The sequence below is a fragment of the Rattus norvegicus genome, chromosome 4, assembly GCF_036323735.1.
Source record: "Rattus norvegicus strain BN/NHsdMcwi chromosome 4, GRCr8, whole genome shotgun sequence".
Taxonomy (NCBI): Eukaryota; Metazoa; Chordata; class Mammalia; order Rodentia; family Muridae; genus Rattus; species Rattus norvegicus.
Window position 1 is genome coordinate 59,349,246 of NC_086022.1, and position 15,262 is coordinate 59,364,507.

The following is a 15,262-nucleotide window of genomic DNA, read 5'->3' on the forward strand; positions in this document are numbered from 1 at the left end:
AGCCGAGAGTCTTTTCCCACCCTTGAACCCGCTCTTAGAGCGGCCGCCACCCGGTGCTCCGCTGAGAAGCGAAGCCTCCAGGTACCACGGGCAGACTTCGCTACTAATAACATGGAGGTAGCGCCCTTCTCTACTACTTGAACGAGGCAGGGGAGGAGAAGCACCTACTACTACACCCCCCGCCTCCAGCACACTCCGCGTGTAATTTTCCGGGCTGTTCCGCGGCATAGAAAAACCTTCCCTCCAGCGATAAGGATAGTAAGATCTTTTTCCTTGGGGAACGAGGAAGCAGTAGTTAGCTCTCATGAGAGCTCAGGAAACCCTCTGAGTTGCCCGGCTTCTGCACAGATGATGACTTTCTGCCTTTCTGTGGCCAACAGCTTTCCACAGGGTAGTACTGATCTGTGCCCTTCCTTTCTAGCCATTGCAATTCTCTTGTACTGTGATTGGAGAAGGGTAATGGAGAGATGCTTCGTTCACTCTGAAGAGGTCTCTAGGATTACTAGATTGTATCTGAGGAGAATGCCTATTTCATTCCTATCCTTATTGTGAGAAGAAAGTGTTAGGAAGAAATGCCTGCTACTTTTGGAAAGTAATCATTTGGAGCTGTCAGCTTCCTTCTTGAACAGACACGTGTAATGATAATACCCCCCATATTATTTATATATTGGCTATAACCTTTACCCCCCTCCCCTCATTTTAGCTCCCATTTATCGATGCTAAGTCGGCACAAGAGGAAAAAGACAAGAGATGTGGATCATCTAAAAAAAATATGGCTTTCATTTCCTGGAAACAATATGAACACCATAATTTATATTTTTTTCATTATGATAGGTACATTTTGTTCTGTCAGAACAACAATAAAAAAGATATGAAGTGTACATTAGGTTTACTATGTAGAGTTTAGGTGAACCTTGGATCCAGCAAAACATTTTGTTGTAATTATCTCATGACTTAGAGCAGTTAACTTTTTCATTCTGACTTCTCAAAGGTAGTGCTAAATGATGTCAGAGGCAAGACTGAAGGAAACTAACAGTGCTTTAGGACATGCTTTGTCCTTTGCAGCTTGGTGTGTCGTCCTCCCCTCTCCTTGCAATTATAGTTAAGTGGAGGAATTACACTTAAAAGAGGCAGCCTGGGCTAGGGCTGGAAGTACTTAGGTCAAAATTAGGAAATCCAAAGCATATTTCTCATGAGTTAAGATGGCCTGTAACTTTGGCCAAATCTTTTTCTTGTGACTATTTCTTCTAAAGTTTGTAATTTAGTTCTTTTAAGGATAAAATGTTTAATAAGTTACTTTTAGAGTGAAGTTTACACTTAGGTACAGACCTGGGTTTGAATATAGCACTCCCTCCCTAGTATTAACTTTTGAATAATTTGCAAATTGTATAAAGTAATTTCTTCTATAAAATGAGGGTATTAGTTATAATTCAGGATTGAAAATGTTTGTGGTCATCACATAGAACTTGGTACCTCTAGTAGAATCTTGATAACTTATTAGAATTTATTGTTTCTCTCCTCATTTTTTTAAGTGTATGTTACTGTGATCTTCTCTGGAAAAATATACATATTAGTAATAGTTCAATAGATTCTGTATAAAGAATTAAAAAAAATGCACAGGCCAGTACCCTAGAGTCTGTTATTTAATTCTAAATGTGCTTCTTGGACTCTTTCCTTGTTGCTGAGCCACCTTCTTCTTCTTCTTTTTTTTTTTTTTTTTTTTTTTAATAAGTCTCAAAATCATGTTCCATGATTCTAGATTTACTCAGCAGCCTCAGGGCTGCTTGCCGACAGGGCCGAGCTTGCCTCACACTTGCAACCTCACCAAAAGCCCGTGTTATTTGGTGAACACTCAGCAGGTAAAGTCCTGGGCAAGGATGCATCTGTGTGACCTAAGTAAGCACATTGCTGAGCTTGGCTTCTCTTTTTTTTTTTTTTTTTTTTTTACCCCCACTCGCCTTTCTCTTGTCTTGTTAGGGTCTCAATCTCTGTAGCCCAGGCTACCTGGAACTAAGTAGCTGAGGCTGGCCTCTGTAATCTTCCTGCCTCAGCCTTCTGAGCACTGAGATAGCAGGTGTATGGCACCACACCTGGCCTGAACTTTTGTCTGTCTTTCTTTTTTTAAGACAAGGTCTAGGGCTGTAGACGTGGCTCACTCGATAGCAGGCAAGAAGCTCTGGTTCGATCCACAGAAACATATAAACCAGACACAGAGGTGCTCAGCCGTAACCCCCATACTGAGGACAAGAGAACCAGAAGTTCAAGGTCATCCTTAGCTATATAGTGAGTTTGAGGCCAGCCAGGCTGGCTTTGAACTCATGAACTTTTGTGTCAGCTTCCTGTGTGCTGGGATTTGAAGTTTGTACCACATTTGACTTGCAGTTTTTAAAGAGCATAATCTCAAGTTTTCTTAATAGTGAATTGACTACATTTTCTCTATGTAGATGTCACTCAAGGAAAGACTGAGCTGTTTTGATTTGTTAAGCCTTTCTTGTTTCTCAGATCATCTTGATAAGTCTTTCTGTTCTTGACTCCCTACTGCTTTGTTAAAAGTGTGTGGAGGGATTGGGTATTCTAGGAACAAAATAGTTGCCTTTAGCTGTGTAAATGGTGACTGTTGCTTTTATTTTTTAATTAACAGAAATCTTATTTCCATTTCCATTGATGTTTCTCTTTTCCTGTCTTTGTACCAGTTGTCATTTTTTGGTTCTGTTACTCTGGTCAGCCTCACAAAGGAAGTACGTAAGAGTCAGACCGCTCAAGTTCAATTGTCATAAGAATGAACATGATGGGGAACAGTTTGCTTGGTCACATTTTACTTTTGGCCCTTGCCTTCATCCTGTAACTTGTACTCTATAGTCAGATCTTGTCATTGTGGTTATGAGACTTGTATTTAAAGTTTTTCTCCATAAGCATACTTTAAGTGAACTCAGTAAATATCTCTCAAGTAGTAATTTATAAAATGGGAAAGTAAGTTCCATCCTGAGCGACTGTAACAGCAGTTAAGAGCATTTCTTCCATGTGTCCTTAGAAATGGATGCTTAGCACAGCAGAGAAAAGAAGGCAGAAGAGGATTTCCGAGAAGCTGAAACTCTGGCAATAAGGCCACAAGCCTAAGAACCTCAGCTAGTGTGGGCTTATGTTACTATCGGTAATGACTATGTTCAAACAGACTTCATATTTTTCTTGGCAAACCTATCCGCATTGTACTTACTTTGTTGCTGTCAGGAGAGAATGAGTTGAGCCATGTTCATGCTTTCTTGCCCTGAATTGTTTAAGCCCTTGATTTGGTTAATTATAGATTACTGAAATTGAGTGTTTTGGATGGAGTCATGGGAATGTGAGAGTGGTGTGACTCCCTTGCCAGTTAGAAAAGTACAGCCTAGCAAAATGTTCAGTAAGGCAATTGGCAGTTGGACCCTAATAATAGTTACCATTAATTGGCCTTTTAGGTGCCAGAAGTTGTTACAGGCATTTCTGTAATCCTGACAAAAACATTATGAAATGCAGATGGCATTATCTCAGTCTTACTGATGAGGAAATGTGATTCAGATAGTGTAGTGTCAACCCCAGGGTTATACATCTGAAAAGTAGCACAGGTTTAAACCCATGTCTGTCCCCAGAGCCCATGTCTTTATCCCTGTGCCACACAGACTTTCTGAGCTGTTAGATCTTGGTCTCTGGTTTTCCCCTAGGAATCTGAGGGTTTTCTGAGTGAACTCAGGTGTGTCTAAGGTGTGTCTGTCTGGCTAAGGCTTAGATCATTCCAAGACCAAAGCGAAGAGAGTGAATCAGGCTTTTTTTTTTTTTTTTTTTTTTTTTTGGAAGAAAATGGGAGAAGACTGGACAAATGAGAACCTCACAGAATTGTAAAGTTAGAAGATGTGTAGAACATTTATACAGGGAAGAAATTTAAAATTAGTGATATTAGCCTTGTAACTCAATAATGTATTCCTTGCCCCACCCTTTCTTTTAGATAGAGACTTACTGTTTATCCTAGGTTGGCCCCTATAGTTCCATATACAGCCCAGGTTAGCCTCAGACTCCTGATCTATTTCCACCTTCTAGTATTCTAAGCATTTGACACCATGCCTGGCTTTATCCTTATTTTTAAACTTATGAATCTGGTTCCTTTCTGTTGAGCTAACAGTTTTCTTCTGTTCATTAAGTCCCTTCTCTATGAATCAGTCTTTGATTAAACCTTTGAGAATTAGAAAGGAAAGTGTACTGTTAGTTTTTTTTTTATTTTTGATTTTTACTTGTATTAGTGTTTTGCTTACATTTATGTCTGTGCACCACTTTTGTGTCTGGTACTAAAGGAGACCAGAAGAGGGCAGTAGCACCTGGAACTGGAGTTATAGCTGGTCTGGTTAGCCACCCTGTTGGTGCTGGGAATTGAATCCAGGTCCTCTGGAAAGCAGTCAGTGCTCCTGACCACTGAACCATCTCTCCAGCCCCCTTGTTAGGTGTTCTCAGTTTGTACCAGGCCTTGTACTTGCAGCTTGATATGTTCTATTTTATTTAATCTTTTAAAGAGCATTTAAAGATAGTGTTATCCTTGTTTTATTGAGGAAACAGATTAAGAAATTTGTCTCATAGTAGCACAGTAAATAATGTACTAGAGTGAACAGATTCCTAATTTGTTTGACTTTGGAGAGCAAATTGTGTAGATTTGCAATAGCAGGATGTTGCTCTAGGCCGTTGTTCCAGTTGTATGTTCTATGCCTTGAGGAAGACACCTAGAACAAAAATTTCCAGCTATTTGAACAAATTAGAAAATATAAATGGTCTACTTTCTCTTAATGAGAAAGAGGGAAAGATTTGCAACATTTTTTTCTTATCTTTTCTTTTTAAGTTTAGGGTTACGGTAAGGGTAAGGTTTAGGGTTAGGGTAAGGTTTAGGGTTAGGGTTAGGGTAAGGTTTAGGGTTAGGGTTAGGTTTAGGGTAGGTTTCGGGTTAGGGTTAGGGTTCAGATTTGCAACTTTTATTCAGAGTCTTTGTGAGCTGAATTTCTAAGTAATACCGTTCTGTTTTTATGGTAGGGCTTTTAAAAAGGGGTGTGTGTGTGTGTGTGTGTGTGTGTGCGCGTGCGTGTGTGTGTGTGTGTGTGTGTGTGTGTGTGTGTGAGAGAGAGAGAGAGAGAGAGAGAGAGAGAGAGAGAGAGGAGATAGATGGGGGATATATGTGTGCAATGGGGGTCATGCAGAGGTCAGAGGACAACTTCATGGAATGGATCTGGCTCTCTTTTTACTCTTATGTGGATAACAAATTCAGGCTATCAGCTTTCACAGCAAGTGCCTTTATCTGCTGAGCTATATCATTGGCCTTTAGATTTTCTAATTAGTTACTTCAAAAGTTAACAAAATACTTATTATGTTGTGTAAGCAGGTGAGTGCTATATATTTATATGTTTACCTTGTGCATGCTTGGTACGCACAGAAGCCAGAAGAGGGAATCAGATCCTGGAAGTGAATGGAGTTATGGGCTGTTGTGAATCACCATGTGGATGCTGGGAACTGCAGGAGCAGGAAGTGCTCTTAACTATTGGGCCATCTCTGCTGCCCCCCCTAATTATTTTAAAGACAAGCCTCCTTTATATAGCATGCTGGCTTTAAGCCTGAGATCATCCTGTCTTAGCCTTCACAAGTGCAAGGATTATAGGCATTGTGCATGCCTGACTTACAGTAGTTCTTATTACTACTTGAGAGGTATAACCGAGATGGACGGGACGAGAGCCGTCTTGGCTATTGACTAGATCTTCCAGGCTGCCCTATGTTCATGTGATAGACACAACTAGAGGACCTAAAGTTCATTCACAGGATGGGTGGTTTCAGTCAGCCTGATAAGACTTTACATACTTTATAGGAGCCTTTTATGGTCCTATTACTTATGGCTGGGAACTTGATGAGACCAGAACAAAGGAGAAAGTTTCTTATGGCAGTTTTTAAGACTGAACTTCCTATTTTAAAATGTGTATTGCAGACACATTTTATATGTATATTCAGGTGCTTTTGTGTATACATGGAGGCCAGAGGACAGCTGGTTGGAATTGGTTCATAATATAGGTTCCTGGGGTCAAACTCAGGGGTCAAAGGTAGCAAACACCTTCACCTCATTGGGCCATCTTGCTGGTCCCTCTAAGATTAGGTTAAGTTAAATAGCTTAAGACATGCATAATTTTTTCTCCCTCTTCCACAGCTGTTTGTGAACAGTTATCTATTTTCTTCTCTTTGGAGATTTGAATTAGTAGCTGGCGATTTTTAAATTTTGTTTTCAAGGCTCTGTCAATCAAAACTGTCAGTTTTGGGCACTGAGTTTTTAGGACTTATGTAAACTAGGCTGCTAGAAAACTAGTTGAGTAAGACTTTCCTTAAAACCTTTTTGAATATTGCATATCAGACTAAAACTACCTCCAGTGCTCCACTGTGGCCCTTTTGATTACTTTAAAAGAAGGAGCAGCAAGATGGCTCAACAGGGAAAGGCTCCTGTTGTCAATCCTGATGACCTGACTGAGTTCTATGTCTGGAATCCACATGGTGAAAGAGAACTAAGTCCCCAGAGAATGATCTCCATGTGAAACAATTTCTCTCTCTCCCTCTCTCTTACACACACACACACACACACACACACACACACACACACACACCTAATGTAATTTTTAAAAATTAAAAAATATTAGGAAAAAAGGATTTAATAATATTGTTCTTGGGGGGTTGGGGATTTAGCTCAGTGGTAGAGTGCTTGCCTAGCAAGCACAAGGCCCTGGGTTCAGTCCTCAGCTCCGGAAAAAAAAAATAATATTGTTCTTGGAAACTCCTTTATTGGTCTTTGTGATGTGCCTACAATTTACTCAGTACATACTCTTTGCCAGACCTCTGTCTTAGCTATTAATCCTCATAACAACTTTTATCAGATGAGTAGCTTTATCTTTATTTTATAGATGAGAAAATATAGGCTTAAAGAGAGTAATTAACATGCCTGAGGCTTTGCCAATCTGTGATGCCTTTGGGATCAGTGAGATGAAACATTACCCATAGCAACAGTGGGAGGCTTTGTCACATTGCCAGCCCCTACTGCTCTGACCAAACTCCCATGTGATGTCTGCGTGAGCTGCTGCTGGGACTGCTCTGTGTAACCCTTGGACATTAGCATCTACCCTGTTACTGGAGGAGGCAGAAGCCACCATGCATCATCACATCCTTGTTTCCTTTGTCACCGACGTCTCATTGCCCATCTTATACTAAGCTGTTTTACCATTGTCTTCATCCTTTCAGCTGACTCAGTTCTTGAAGCCTTTCTACTTTATTTTCCTCAACATCCCATTATCAGCAAATCCCCAAGTAGCACCAGCCTTTAGGTAGCAAGGTCAAGTCACGGAGTGAGAGTGGCAGTGCTGTTAGTGTTGGCACATGGTGTCTAGAACTGTAAGACGAAAACCAGCTGTAGGCTGGTTCACAATCACTCGAAATCTCTTTGACAAACCAATTTGATAATTTTGGATTTTTTTTTTTTTTTGGTTCTTTTTTTCAGAGCTGGGGACCAAACCCAGGGCCTTGCGCTTCCTAGGTAAGCGCTCTACCACTGAGCTAAATCCCCAGCCCTAATTTTGGATTTTTTTAAAGCTGTGTATCCTTGAAATAGGTTTTCCATCCTGGATGCTATTTCGCATTCTTTCTGTATATTCCTTTTCTGTTTATTTCAGTCCAAATTGACTTGTAGTACTTGTGAAACTGAGTAATGGACTGTCTGTACTAACACTTCTACCTTCCTTGTTGCTGGAACCTATGGAGCTGAAAGTGGCTGAAGAAAATCTGAAAGCTAGACAGATCAGTGTCCGATGAATTGGTAATCATCAGCCTTGTGAGACACCGGCCATGTCTAGCAGTATTATGCATGTCTCTAGCAAGTCCACCTTCCCATTGCAAATGACTGTTTCATACTGTACCTCTCCTGTTTTATGTGCCCTTCTGTTTAAGCCAGTTGTAAGCGTTCTCTCTCACTACAAGAACAGAAGGCCCCACATGGAACTTCTCTGTCCTTTCTATCTACAAACCTGTGTCTGCCTGGGGCTCACCTTATTCTTTGTGTTATTGGAAGAGGAAGTGTCCTTATTCTGTCAAAGATAAGTCCCTCACAGGTGCTTTAATCACGTTCTTTTCAGTACTATTAAAGGAGTCTTCCTCTGGTTATTTCCTCTGTCTTCAGTATTTTATCAATATTCAGACTTGCTTTGCCTTCTTCATTCTGGCAGCTCTATTCTTCAGCCTTCCGACTTCCTTTTCGTCTTTTAGAATCCATCTTTGTACAGGATTTTTCTATGCATACATTTTTAATCCTTATGAACTCCTTAGCCCATTCTTATACTCTGACAGGAAGGAAACCTATTGCTAGTGTTCATTAGATTGGAAAATGTTTGTTTGTTTTTTTTTTTTTTTTGTTCACTCCTTAGGCTTCTGTGACACTGCTCTTTTGTTCTTTGGAGGCAGGGTCTCCTAGCAAGTATCATAGCACTTGTTACAGAGTTAAGGCTGCCCTTGAGCTTCTGATCCTTCTGTCTTCTGCCTCCACCTCCCTAGTGTTGGGATTACAGGTGGGCACTTCCGCACCCAGTTTTATGACATTGTTTATTTGTTTGGTTAGTTGGTTGGTTTTTACTAGTTTTCATTTAACGTTTTTGGCTGTGCCACCTCTTCCTTTTTTTTTTTTTTTTTGGTTCTTTTTTTCGGAGCTGGGGCCCGAACCCAGGGCCTTGCGCTTCCTAGGCAAGCGCTCTACCACTGAGCTAAATCCCCAACCCCTGTGCTACCTCTTCTTTGTTGACACTTCCTTCTTGGTCTTGGGACCTCTGTTCTAGTCACTGAGTTTTCTTCCCCAGTTACCCATATAATTCCTGTCTAATAGTATCATCTATATCCCAGTAACTCCCAGAAGTATTCCTTTAGCTAAGACTTCTCTTCTGAATGCCAGTCTTAGGTTTGTACAGCTGCCTAGTACAACCAAACACAATAGTTTTATGTCTAAAACTTAATTTTATTTGTTTGTTTTTAGATTTATCTTATATGTATGAATGTCTTTTGTGCACCATGTGCTTGCCTTGTGTCCATAGAGGAACTGGAGTTAAGGTTGGCTCTGAGTGACCATTGGGGTGCTAGGAATTGGATCTACGACCTCACAATCTATAAGAACTTTTTCTTTTCTTTTTTTTTGGGGGGGGGGGGTTTAAGACAGGGCTTCTCTGTGTAGCTCTGGCTGTCCCGGAACTTACTCTATAGACAAGGCTGGCCTGGAACTCAGAGATCTGCCTACCTCTATCTCTCAAGTGCTGGGATTAAAGGTATGTGCTGCTGCTGCTACCCCCACCCCCCATCAAGTGCTTTTAATTGATGAGTCATCTCTTTAGCTCCCTAAAACTGAATTTCATTAATTACCAAAATGTTTTGTTCTTACTTTCTTCTGTCAATTAACTGGTACTTGCATTATTTTTCTTTCATTTGTTTGTTTTTTGGTGCTACAAATGGAATCCAGGGCCTTGTACATACTCTGCCATTGAGCTACATCCCTGCCTCTCACAAATGCTCTTAATTATCCAAATGAACCTTGAAAATATTCTTGTAAAATATTTCAATTTTATAAAGCAGAAGTCCTTTGCTGGCCCCAGCAATTCTCATTTGCTTCCCCAGAGGTGACTTCTGCTATCCACTTGTCTTTTTAGACTTTCCTATGAATTTCCATGCATTTGTATTAAATTTATGGCCTTATATTAACTTGTACATAAGTGAAAAGCACACCTCAGGCTCTTTTTTAAATATTTAATACAATATTGAAATTTACATATATATGTTCTTTCCATATCAACACACATATATTTATCTTATTTTTGTTTATTTTTTAAAGACGGAATCTTACTATGTAGATCAGGCTTACCTTAAACTAGTGCTGATCCTTCTCCACAGCTTTTATGTCTGTTATATTCATATATATATATGTATATATATATATATATGTGTATTCATAAATAAATAAATGTATTTTATTTTACATACATGGCTGTTTTGCCTCTGTATGTCTGAACCACATGCATATAGTGCCTGGGGAGGCCAGAAACGGGTGTCAGATCCTCTGAACCTGGAGTTGTCTGTTGCTGTGAGCTACCATGTGGGTGCTGGGAACTGAGTCAGGGTTCTCTGCTAAAGCAGCCAGTCCAGCTGAACCATCTCTGCAGTTACCACCCCTTCTTTTTAACTGCTGAGTTGATGTTTATTAAAGCATTTTTCTGTCACATACCTTTAACCTTTTTCCCCTTTAAAAATTACTTTATGTGTATGAATTTTTACTTGGATATGTTTGTGTGCTACATGCACATAGTGCCCTCAAGGGTCCGAAGAGGTCAGTGGATCTCTGGAAGTGGGCTGTAGTTGTGGGCACCTGTGAGCTGCCATGTACTCAGAGTCCTGTCAGGAACAAGTGTTGTCATCTGCTAAGCCACCTTCCTAGGTCCTCTTTTCTTTCCTGATAAATAGTGCCATAGGATTTACTTTATGTATATGTTCTCTTTGTGTTCACATAGAAATGTTTCTTCAGGATAGTTGCCTACAAGGAAAATTTGGAAGCCAAAATACCTTTTGAGGGACAGATGGTTCAATCATAATCTGCTGTGTAGACCAGGGTGGTCTTGATACAATCTTTCTGTCTCACTCGCTTGAGTACTAATATACATGTACATCACCATGCCTAGCCAGGCAGTCATATTTCAGTGTATGGTGATTTAGTGTAAGGTTCAAATGTAAATACTTTTGCTATATGTCTGCTAACTCTAACAAGACAACCTTTACCATTTGTCTTGACCTATATTAGGTTTATTTTCTTTTTTCTTTTTTACAAAATTGATATGAAAAACTCTTATTGCTTATGGATTTACAGTCTTCTCTTATAGTAAGGCTGAGAGACCTTTTTGTGTGTACCTTGAATTGTCAGTTTGCATTCCTTTTCTTACACCTGCTTGTTTATAATCATTAGTAAGTATTTAGGGAGCACTGACCACTGTATGTCAGGTTCTGAGGGTGCGGCAGTGAATACAATGGGTACAATGTCTTCACTTCCAGTGGATTGTCTTTTTCATTTTTTAAATTTTTGGGATATTTATTCCTTTTGTACATGCTGCAGGTATTTTTCCTATTATTATTTTTGTGTGTGGTATGGAGATCAGACATGTTAGGCCAGCATTCAGTGATAAACCCTGATCTCCTTATTCTGTTTCTTATTGGCTTGTAACTATAACTTTTTAACTGTAGTTTTCATGTGGCGTCAACATTTTATGTCTTAGTTGGTCTTTTCTATAACATGTTGATAAAAATTCTACATTTTCATGATTGTGTTTGTTGTATTTTCGTTTCTAGTCCATCTAAAACTTCTGTTTGTAATGTAGGTCAATGGTTATTTATAATACAAAATGGCATTCTAGGTCCACAAATAAAATATTGTATTTTACCTACTTTTAGATGGTTCTGGTTGTTTCTTTTCCTTTAATCTATCTTTTTAAACTAGATTTTTGTTTGTTTTGAAATAATCTTAAATAATCCACGTGGTCTCAAACTTGATGTCCAGCTGAGCTGTCCTCACAGTCCTGAGCACCCTGTGTCTGCCTCCCAAGTGCTGGGAGGATAGCGTGCCAGCACGGTCCACATTCTTCCCTTCCACATGCTGTGCGTGTACTAGTAGTGTCTAAAGAGTCTCCAAACTTACGAATTCAAGAGTGGCCATAGGAGTTAACATCCTGTTACCACTAACTGAGGGCTTACAATGAGTTACTCATAAAAACACTGGATATCTTAGCAATTTTTCTTATGTACTTGATATCATTTCCATTTTTCTTTTAAAATATTTTATTTATTAGATTTGGTCATTTTACTTTCTGTGTGAGTGTTTTGCCTGTATGTTTGTAGATGCACCGCATGCATGTTTGATGCTTGCAGAGGTCAGAAGAGCGCTTCAGATCCCTGAAACTGGAATTATAGATGGTTGTGAGCCATCATGTATTGAACCCATTTCCTATACAAGAGTAACAAGTGCTCTTAACCTCTAAGCCACCCCTCCAGCCCCATAGTTTTAAGTTTTGATAGAAACTGGAGCCTCAGTGGCTTTTCTAATAAAAATGCTATGTGCTAGCAGTCATCCTCAGGGAGACTCATCTGTCTGTTAATGTTCTTCTACCAAGTTGGAAGAGTGTATCCCTGTGTGGGCTTTTCCTAAAGCAACATTTAATTTTTTTTTTCTTTTTAAGGCATTACCAAGATGAGTATGTATAATAAAAGTGTAGGCAAATTTTTGGTTTTTTTCCTATTAATGGTGTATTATCTGCCTTTTGAAGTTGACATTATATGCTCTAGGTTTAAGAAGGGCCTCTTTTCCTGAACATAAATAAAAATTTGTCTTTAACAAGGCTGTATTAGTTAAAGCTTAATTGAGTTCCAGATTACTTTATTCCTTGGGAGACAGAAGTAGACTAGTTTTTTTTTTAACATGATTTCATATTCTTTTTAGAAATTAAGGGCTGAATATGTTAGCTCATGTCTATAATCTCAGCACTTTGGAGGATGAGACAGGATAATGGCTGTATGTTCAAGGCCAGCCTGAGTTATAGAGTGAATCTGAGGCCAGTTTGGGATAAAAGGTTGATATACTGGACCTTGGATAAAATCTAGTACCATGTCCCTGTGGTGTGTGACCTACAGGGCTTTGTTATAGCTCTTGCTTCTCTAATGAACTGTGTGTGAGCTTCTTTATGCAAACTCATTTATTTATTTATTGTGTGCTAAGCATCGCTTAGTCCTAGGGTGATAACATCAGCAAGTTACCATTCTTGCCCTAGAAAGAGTAGAGGAAATGTACGAGGGAAAGAAGTAAATATAATTTAGTTTGATATGGGCAACCATGAAAGCAGGACTTGTAGCTTGAGGAGCTCAGCACTGACTGAGGTATCACCCCTGGAAACCAGTTGGTTTCACACGATATTCCCTTGTTCCATTTGAAAAGTCCAGAAATTCATGTCGGTATGTTCATAAGCCATTAGCCTCTTAGGACTTGTTCATGCAAACCAAGCTTACATAAGGCTTATTTAAAACAAACTGGTAGGGTTTGGGGATTTAGCTCAGTGGTAGAGCGCTTGCCTAGCAAGCGCAAGGCCCTGGGTTCGGTCCCCAGCTCCGAAAAAAAGAAAAACAAACAAAACAAAACAAAAAAAAAAAACCCAAAAAAAAAACTGGTAACTTGTACTTTATGGTTAGATTCTGATCTGACCTGAAATATCAGTAAGTCAGAGAGTATTCTGATTTTTAAGGTTTGCAATCCTTTGGAAGGATCCCTGCTACTCAACTGAATCTTGCTACTCAAACAGCAACACACACACACACACACACACACACACACACACACACACACACACACACACACGGGAACCCTTGCCAGAATCCCAGTTTGTTACTCACTGTTGACTTCATATTTTTCATTTATGAAACTTTTAGAGGGACAAGAAAAATCATTTTAAGAGTTTTGAGGAAGGGTGGAAACATAGAAAAAGAAATAGAACATTTTACAGACACAGAGACATAGAAACACACAGACTTGTGTACACAAAGAGATGAGATCCAGAGAGAAATGGATACACAGACTAAAAGATGGCCACACGTGCATTTCCCATGTGTGCATGCATAAGAACCCTCTGCTAAGTCAGCTCTCTGACACAGAACCCCATATATCTCCACAGAGTCCCCTGTATGTACTAACCCACAGACCACATACCACATACTCACACCCCGATTCCTGCCCTTTGACACCCAACAGGCAATGCTTAAAACAGATTTTTATGGAACTTCAGTAGTGTTCTCCATGGTTATTTTGAGAAAGAATAAATACTTTCTCTAAGGCACATTTAACCAGTACCTGAGCCAAAAGATGAAGCAAAAACGGAAGGGCTGCCTTTGGGTCTGTAGAACAGGGAATTCGACAAAACCTGTCTTTAGAACTGCTTGCTCCTGGGTATCATTTTCAGTTTGATGTACTTAAGCTTGGTTTTCTCTCTCTCAGGAGCTTGCTTCCTAGGTTGCTGGTTAAGCAGAGTTCCAAGCTCAGCTTCCCTTGGTGCTCATTAACATACTTCCACTGCGCTGACCGAGTCACATAAATCCACCTGGGATGGGAAGCTTCACAGTGCACCTGTGTGGAGGAACTTGAACTGAGTTCTTGATGGACGTGTGGAACTGAGGGATGTAGACGGGAGGTTAAAAGTAGAAGGACGGGGTTGGGGATTTGGCTCAGTGGTAGAGCGCTTGCCTAGCAAGCGCAAGGCCCTGGGTTCAGTCCCCAGCTCCGAAAAAAGAAAAAAAAAAAGTAGAAAGACCTGTTACCCTGGTGGGTTGTTCATAGTATGCGTGGTGCATACATAGAGATTTGCATGAAATTTAAGAATAACTAAGGGAAGCTTGTTGTGTTGGCTCATGCCTGTAATCCTAGTACTGAAAGGTAGATACAGGAGGATCAGGATAGTTCATGGTCATTCTACAGAGTGAATCCCAGGTCATGGGCTACAAAAACCCTATTCAAGACATCAAACAGCAGAACTAAAGGGAATTAATAGTAACTTTAAAATGTCTCAACTACTCTGATGTGTGTGGGAGTGGCACATTCGATTGTGTTGGTTAAGCTGGACCTGGTAGTGTAGATCAATAATTCCAGCCATCAGATTGAGTCAGGAAGAAATTCAAGGCCTGCCTATTCCATAGAGGATTGTATTAATTGATAGGTAACTAGTAGGTCCATAGCTAGCTTTGTCATGAGTATCTCTGGTAGTAGGCTATGGGAAGTATTTTATTAGAGAAAGGGAAGTTTGACATATACAGCTTTTTATGTAAATACTTGAGGTTTTCTATCATACTGAGGATGTTAGATGGTAGGGACATAAATTGAATAGTTTTATGAATATAGCTTCTGAAACCTGGTATTTTTTTATTGCTGCTCGATAGAGGTATATTTATTTGGTTGAAAGTCTATTTAAATTTTATATTTCAGCCAGGCAGTGGTGGTGCGTGCCTTTAATCCTAGTACTTGGGAAGTAGAGGCAGGTGGATCTTGATGAGTTTGAGACTAACCTGCTCTATAGCAGAATGAGTTCCAGGACAGCAGGGCTACACAGAAAAACCCCTGTATTGAAAAAAAAATATATATATATATTTAAAATGCTGAAGAGTATGGAGAAAATTGTACTTA

General features: G+C 39.7%; 1 protein-coding gene across 1 annotated transcript in view; it reads left to right on the forward strand.

The window, feature by feature from the left end:
- Positions 1–15,262, forward strand: part of Ahcyl2 (adenosylhomocysteinase-like 2) — a 149,757-nt gene that overhangs the window by 499 nt on the left and 133,996 nt on the right. The window lies entirely within an intron of this gene.